This window comes from Bos taurus, chromosome 5 (genome assembly GCF_002263795.3).
Source record: "Bos taurus isolate L1 Dominette 01449 registration number 42190680 breed Hereford chromosome 5, ARS-UCD2.0, whole genome shotgun sequence".
In the NCBI taxonomy this organism is placed as follows: domain Eukaryota; kingdom Metazoa; phylum Chordata; class Mammalia; order Artiodactyla; family Bovidae; genus Bos; species Bos taurus.
In genome coordinates, this window is record NC_037332.1 from 87,167,471 (window position 1) to 87,175,849 (window position 8,379).

The following is an 8,379-nucleotide window of genomic DNA, read 5'->3' on the forward strand; positions in this document are numbered from 1 at the left end:
GATGTTTGTTCTAGAAAATAAATTACTGCATTTCCCAAGACCTAGTAAGAATGGGGTATTTCTCTCAATTATTAAGATTCCTTTTCCAGGCTGATGAAGGATGAAAGGTTAAATATAGGTCCAAGTCTTCTAGCTTTTCTAGGGATTCTCAAATTTTTTGACTGGAACAAACATGGATGATAGAGAACAAATTCATTCTCTAAGGATTCAGCATACATTTATAAAATAGTGCTGACAGGGGATGTGTAGGCTGATCCTGTTAATCCAGGTCAATGACAAGGAAAATCTCTCCTTTCACTCCCACACCTTCAATTACTCATATGCCTTAGTTCATATATCTCTCCTGAGTAGGAGTACAGAGGTTGTTTAGGAGTCAGAAATTAACAGTCTCCTTGCTCTAAATTGGAGCAGGGATTGGCAACCCACTCAAGTATTCTTGCCTAGAAAATCCCATGGAAAGAGGAGTCTGGCAGGCTACAGTCCATAGGGTTGCAAAAAGTCAGAAACAACGGACTAACATTTGTTCTAAATAGTATATGCACCAAACATTTGATGTAATTTTTCCTGAGATCTAAATGCAACTATTGGTAAAGATACTGCCAAGGATTCACCTCACAGAGCTCAGGCTTTGACCCAAAGGCTGCATCTAATCTACAGAAGTGCTTAATTTGGGCTGTAAAGTTTGCTTAAAGATGTTTAACATGGGGCTTCCCTTGTGGCTCAGCTGGTAAAGAATCCACCTGCAATGCAGGAGACCTGGGTTTGATCCCTGTGTTGGGAAGATCCCCTAGAGAAGGGAAAGGCTACCCACTCCAGTATTCTGGCCTGGAGAATTCCGTGAACTGTATAGTTCATAGGGTCCCAAAGAGTCAGACAAAACAAAAAAAAAAATGTTTAACATGGTCAGGATCTGCTATATAACTAGCAAGCCCAAATCTCAATAGCTTTACAACCACAAATGTTTATTTCTCACTCTGTAATGGTTGATATGGGTAAAGAATCTATAAAAGGAGTGGATATATGTATTAATATAACAGATTCACTCTTTTGTACATTTGAAACTAACACAACATTGTAAATCAATTAAATCCCAATAAAACTTAAAAAAAAAAAACTATTTCTTACAGGTCTGCCTGTTGGCTGAGACTCTGCTGGGTCCAACAGGAACTCACTAACATCCGCTGAGATTCACTGAACTTGGATGCAAACTGCAGATAAGGTTCTAGTCTGCTCCACATCCTTCTAGGACTGTAAAAGGAGACTCTCAAGGTAAATGCAGGAGCAAAGAGGGATGGGAGATAGAAGGTACTTCTTAAAGTCACAGCTTATATTTTGCCACATTTCATTGGGCAATCCAAATCACATGACCAAACCTAAACCCAATAAGGTGAGTGATATACAGTCTGTTCTATTGAGAAGCCCTAGAATTACATGCAAAGGGTGTGGATGTGTAATTCTTCTATCAAAAAGGAATGAAAACTTGAGAACAAAGACCCAAACTAACACAGCTGTTAACAGTCAAAAATTGGAATGGCATCCAAATAAAATTGTTAACTTCTCTTGAAAAACCAGAAGATTTAGTAATATGAGCCCAGAGCACAAAATGTAATCTATCCTATTTTCAAAGAGGAACCTATAGAAATAGACTCTCCAAAGAAGACAAAGCAGCTCTTGTTTCTTTCAGCCAAGAACTACAGGTCGATAATCATCCACACTACCGATGACTCTTAGTCTTAAGGAAAGCCCACTGTGTTTGGCTTCAAATGTCTAGGTTCAAATCCTGACTCACTAAACCACTCGCATGCTGCTGCTGCTGCTGCTAAGTCGCTTCAGTTGTGTCCGACTCTGTGCGACCCCATAGACAGCAGCCCACCAGGCTTCCCCATCCCTGGGATTCTCCAAGCAAGAACACTGGAGTGGGTTGCCATTTCCTTCTCCAATGCATGAAAGTGAAAAGTGAAAGTGAAGTCGCTCAGTCGTGTCCGACTCTTAGCGATCCATTGGACTGCAGCCTACCAGGCTCCTCCGTCCATGGATTTTCCAGGCAAGAGTACTGGAGTGGGGTGCCATTGTCTTCTCCAAACTATTCGCATAACCTTAGACAAATCACTTCATCTCTCTGAACTTCCATGTCTTCATCTCATAAAGTTTTAATGAAAACTAACTGAGAAAATATGGGGCTTCCCTGGTGGCTCAGTGGTAAAGAATCTGCCTGCCAGTGCAAGAGACACGGGTTCCATGTCTGGGTCGGGAAGATCCCCAAGAAGGAAATGGCAACTCACTCCTGTATTCTTGCCTGGAGAATTCCATGGACAGAGGAGCCTGACAGGCTACAGTCCATGGGGTCACAAAAGAGTCAGACACAACTTAGTGACTAAACAACAACAACAGCAACAATGAGATAATATACATAAAAGTTGTCCTATGAATTGAAACAGGCTCCACAGATGTTGGTTGTCATTATTAGCAGGACTCACCTGGTGAAACTCAAATTACTATTTAAGGAAATGACCAATTTGCATAGCCACCTGGATTTTTACTGTCAACGACTTTGACTGGGATTCAAATGTTTTAACAGCAGGGTCGTTTCATTCACTGAAGATCCAGCTGGTGTAGCAGTTTGGGATGTGCACTAAAAGATGCTTGGAAATACCTGCTGGTCTTTCAGCTATTGTGCTATAAAACCAGGTAGGGGAATCCTTTTATCATTTCCACAGCTGAATATGCTTTAAACCCCCTAACAGAGCCAAAATTGTCAGACCAAATTCCACTTGTGATGAAATCCAACCAGGTTAACATGCTCTTTCCTTGTTAACCACCTAGGCTTTTCTGGATGAAATCCTGCAGCCCTAAAACAGGCAAAACTTGACTTAACTTCAAGGAAAGTTTTGGATTTCAATGGACCTTTGAAGTCCCTTCAAAAGAGATAAGGACTTCAATGAGAGGTTTGCCTATACAGAGGACCACAGAGGCAGGCCATTTGTAGAAATTCAGTTCATCTGGGAGCAGAAGTTGTCTGGTGAAAATTGGTTCAGAAAAGGAGGGGCGTGTTGGTTAGATCTCAGTAGAATGAAAATGAGTCTATTTTAGATAATCAGATTTTGTTGTGTGTTTTTCCTCATGAGTTTATAAAAGCAAGACTTTCCTTCTTTTACGGCCATGAAGGCTAATCAAATTAATGACTGTAGTTAAATTAGAGAGAAGATATACTTACAAACTTTAGCAAATACCAAGCACATGATACATTTTCAACATATATTTATTTAATGATTTAATTAACAATCACGTATTTTCAAATGGAAATTTCCACAAAGGCTACAAATTCAGACTTTGACTCATGAATAAAGACCTTCGATTTATTATTAAGTGCATTCTTCAACCCCAGATAAGTTAAAGTGGCAATTCTTCAAACAGTTTTTATCACACAGTATTTTCCATATCAAGCTAATAATAATTGCATATTGAGGATCTTTATCTCAAAACATTTCTATCAGAGCACATTATGCTGTAACTAAATCATTTTTACTGTGAAAGTTATTGTTTCCTAAGCTGCAAGAAGTGTCAAATGGTGCCACAGGAAGTTAATTATAGCAAATGTATTTAACCAGAGCTCATCTGCAGAAGAAATTCCACCAAATTGCTATGATACATTTCTATATGTACAGCTGACATTCCATAGGAAGAGTATTCTTTCTGGAAAATGTGATTCCTGAGTGTATATATATGAATTCCTTCAGTCCTTTCATTTGGAAGTGAGTAACTCTATCAGGTATGAACCAAAGGATGTTCTCTCTAGCTAAGAAATTTGTTATTAATATTATACTAACTGATATCTGCTAGAGATTTTTAGAATTTTTTGCAGTATTAAGTTGTAATAAAAATCCAGTAATAATCAGAACAGGAATTCTGAAACACAATACTTTTTTTGTTTCCAGGTAAAAAACTGCAGTTTGGATTCTATGCTAAATTCTAGCTCTTCTTAGGAACCTAAGGATTTTATTTAGTCCACAGATTAAGATCTTAGAGTAAATATAATAAAAATACTTTAAAGGTTATGTATCAACAAGGTGTCAGTGTGCATAAGGATAAAGTATTCTAGTCATAATTAAATTTCCAATCTAATTATAATTTGAGGCATCCTTTTAATTACATTGCAATATTTTCTTTTCCTAGGAAGATGAGTGGTATAGCATCTTTTATCTGTAATTTTCATTTAATTAAAAATGTAAATAAATCAAACCTCCTCCTTGAAATACTTTGCACATAAAAGAGGATTTGTAAAGTTGGGTTTTATCTAGTTAATCATATTTACTTTCAGCCATAAACACATGATGTATAAGTATATAGGACTAGAGGTCTAAATTTTCCTGAATATTATGAAGCAGGAAAAAAAAAGTGCTGCCAGTAATTATCTTTCTTGCCAGTGAGAATTCTTCCATTACTTCTGGCAAAATCCTACTAATCCTTCAAAGCCAAGTTCAAATGCCACCTCCTCTGTGTGAAGCCTTCTCTAACTCCCAAAGCCAAATTCAAGGATAGGTAACTGAGCCGCAGCCAGAGACTTAAATCCACAAGGAGTACTGAAATATTCCTGGGATTTTACCAAGCCCCTGGAGAAAAAACATTCTTCACCAGAGTTCCTGCACAAAGAGTACTGCATGGAGTCATTAGGTTAGTACAAAAGTAATTGTTGTTTCGGACCATGAATTTTAAATCATTATGACTAGGCTCAAACACATCCTTATTAATCAAAACAGAAACCATTACAATCAACACATTTTTGCCAAAGAGAAATAAGTTTGTTTATTTCTGTAGCGTAAAAATCCATGCTTCAGGATTCAGCGAGCTCTTGGAAAGCATTTTCTGCCTCCTGCTGGTTGTAGAAGCACTTTTCTTGCAAAAAGTTGTCGAGATGCTTGAAGAAGTGGTAGTTGGTTGGCAAGAGGCCAGGTGAATGTGGCGGTTGAGGCAAAACTTTGTAGCCCAATTTGTTTGACTTTTGAAGCATTTGTTGTGAGATGTGCGGTCAGGCGTTGTCCTAGAGAATTAGGCTCTTTCTGGTGACCAATGCTGGCTGCAGGTGTTTCAGTTTTCAGAGCATGTCATTGATTTGCTGAGCGTATTTCTCAGATGTAATCTGCTGTGATTCAGAAAGCTGGAGTGGATTAGATGGGCAGCAGACCACCAAACAGTGACCATGACCTTTTTTTTTTTTTTTTTGGTGCAAGTTTGGCTTTGGGAAGTGCTTTGGAGCTTCTTCTTGGTCCAACCACTGAGCTGGTCATCTCCGGTTGTCATGTAAAATCCACTCTTCATTGCATGTCACAATTCAATCAAGAAATGGTTGTTGCATGGAATAAAAGAAGACTAACTTCAAAATAATGCTTTTTTTGCTTTGTGGTCCACTCACGAGGCACCCACTTACTGAGGTTTTTCACCTTTTCAGTTTGTTTCAAATGCTGAATGACCATAGAGTGGTTGATATTGCGTTCTTCAGCAACTCCTTGTGTAGTTGTAAGAGGATCTGCTTCAGTGGTTGCTCTCAGTTGGTCGTTGTCAACTTCCAATGGCCAACCACTGCACTGCTCATCATCAAGGCTCTTGTATCCTTTACAAAACTTCTTGTACCACCACTGCACTGTACGTTCATTAGCAGCTCCTGGGCCAAATGCATTGTCGATGTTGCAAGTTTTCTCCACTGCTTTACAGCCCATTTTGAACTCAAATAAAAAAAATCACTCAAATTTGCTTTTTGTCTAACACCATTTCCATAGTATAAAATAAATATAAACAGTCAAGTAAATAAGTAATTAGCAAAAAAAAAAACAACCATAAAGTCAGAAATATGCATTAAAATGATGTATAACATAATGTTATATATAACAAATGTATAACACATTTATTTAAGAATGTATTCCAATATCAAAGGGCAAAGTTCAACAATGCAAAACTGCAATTACTTTTGCACCAACCGAAAGAAGCGTGCTCCTCTTGGGGCAGGAGGTAAAGCAGTCCCTCCCCCAAGTCACACATGAGCGTTTATAATCAAGAATGGAAAAGTTAGTGTTTTCCAAACAGGCCAAAGTTAGTGTTGAGGAGCAAGAAGGGCATCCAGCCTGTATGTATACAGCAATGAGAGAGAGAAAATAGATAACCAAGCACCTGGAGACTGGAGAAGGTAAGCCTCTTACCCAAAGTGTTTAGGGCTCTTAATTTCTGCTACACTATGACCTTTTGCTTCCCATTTAAAAATGGAAAGCCACTAAATATTTTTGAGGGTAAGAATGATACAAATTTAAGTTGTGTTTTAGGAAAACACAGTAGCTTTTAATGGTATCAGAATCATGGGCATTGATGACTGGTAGTCTATAAGATTTCTCATTAAAGGGTAGTCTGTAAGATTTCTCACTAGAAAGAAGACCTTCTGATACTTGACAGCCTAGATGCTGTCCTTCAGTGATTGGAAAACATTCCTTCCAATGCAAAACCTTAGAGGCTCTGGATTGTATTTCTTTGAGAAGCCATTGTTTCTTGATAGGAAGCCATATTAAAAACTACTGGATTCACTGCTGTCTGTGAGAACATTCTTCCCCCTAAACATTCTCTCACCCCCTTCAAGTCATTGATCATCAGTTACCTTCTCAACATGCCTTCTGGAATCAACCCCTTTGAAAGTGCTTGCCCTGCTTCCTTCCCCACTTTATGTTCCTCTATTACATAATCTATAGCAATTTCATTTATTGCTCATCCCTGTCCTCATGCTTTTCCTCAAGGAATTTCCTACACCTGCAATGCCCTTTTTCCACATTCTCCATTTATGGAATTTCTACTCATCTTTCAAAACCCAGTATAAATATTGCTTCTTTAATTTCAGTTGTATTTGAAGTCCGTGTGCTGATACCAGTATTGGGATTAGTATCCTGGCATCACCAGTCACAATGTATTTTATCTTCCTCATTGTTCCCACAGTATTTGATTTATATATCTAATCATTATATTTCTATTCTGTTGATTATTGTTGCTAGTTGCTCATGGGCCCATTTCTCTAACTAGAATTTATAATCCCCTTGAAATTAAGGATTATTCTTTAATCCTGTTTATATTTTCATATGGTTTATCATAATATCTGGTATATAATAACATAATAAATACTGGATTAGAATGAGTTGAGTTACTTTTTTACCTCGTTTTGCCTAGAAGCTAGAAAATGCAAGAAAATGGATTCTCCCCTACAACCTCCATCCAGAAAAGATGCAGCCATGTTGGCACCTTGATTTGGGAACTTCTGACTTCCATAAATGTAAGAAAGTAAATCTGTTTTACTTTAAGCCACTACATTTGTGATAATTTGTCACAGCATTGATAGAAAACTTTCCTTGGTTATTTTTTGTGTTTATATCACTTCCTATTTCTAACATATGCTCTTAAACACCACTGGGCTGAAATGCATTTCCCCTCTTCCACTTGCTCTTTCTCTATTTAAAGGTACACTTACTTTTAGAAAATTAAAAGGAGAGAGATGTGGCGAGTCAGGAGTAAGAGTTTCCCGAAGCAACAAAAAAAGAAAACCACCCTGAAACTTTCACAGTTAAACAAGTAAACAAACTATTTTCCAAAAATCAATGACAGAGCTACAAGAGGAAAATAAATGGAACAGATGTGTCTTTATCATGGTATAAAAGAGATCCAGACCCGCCCTCTCCCAACTCCCCTGACTGTCTGCTTTTCCTAGTTACCATTTTAGGCTGGGATTCCAAACAATTTGTCTGATCATTCTGTCCCTGAAAAAGGGGTTCTTACTATGTGGGGTAGAAACTGAGGTCTGGCCAGGAAGCATATACTAGAGAATCCAATTCACATGATACTCTCTATCCAGATCTCCTAGGTTTAGAAGAAGCATGCAGGTGTGAGTCACTGATCTTGGAACAATGGTGGGCAGGAATGTTTGAGAAGGCTATTGGAGAGAAAACCTGAAGTAATTCTTATGCTGATACAATTGTATAAGACTTCAGTGGTATTACAACATCACCAGTTAACAATAATGTAAACTACTGGACTCTGGGTGAAAACGACATCTCAGTGTAGGTTTATCCATTTCAACAAATGTCCCCTCTGGTGGTGGATGCTGATAATGGGAGAGGCTGTGTTTGGGGATGGGGATGGGATACACAGGAAATCTCTGTCCCTTCCCCTCAATTCAATTTTGCTATGAACTTAAAGTTGCTCTAAAAACATAGTCTGAGCAGAGGGTGAGATGTATGGAAGAGTAACATGGAAACTTACATTACCATATGTAAAATAGATAGTAAGGGGAATTTGCTATATGGCTCAGGAAACTCAAACAGGGACTCTGTATCAACCTAGAGGGGTGGAATGAGG

General features: G+C 38.2%; 1 pseudogene; it reads right to left on the bottom strand.

Moving 5' to 3' along the window:
• Positions 1–4,744: 4,744 nt before the first annotated feature.
• LOC100335949 (histone-lysine N-methyltransferase SETMAR-like) lies at positions 4,745–5,772 on the bottom strand (annotated as a pseudogene).
• Positions 5,773–8,379: the final 2,607 nt, after the last annotated feature.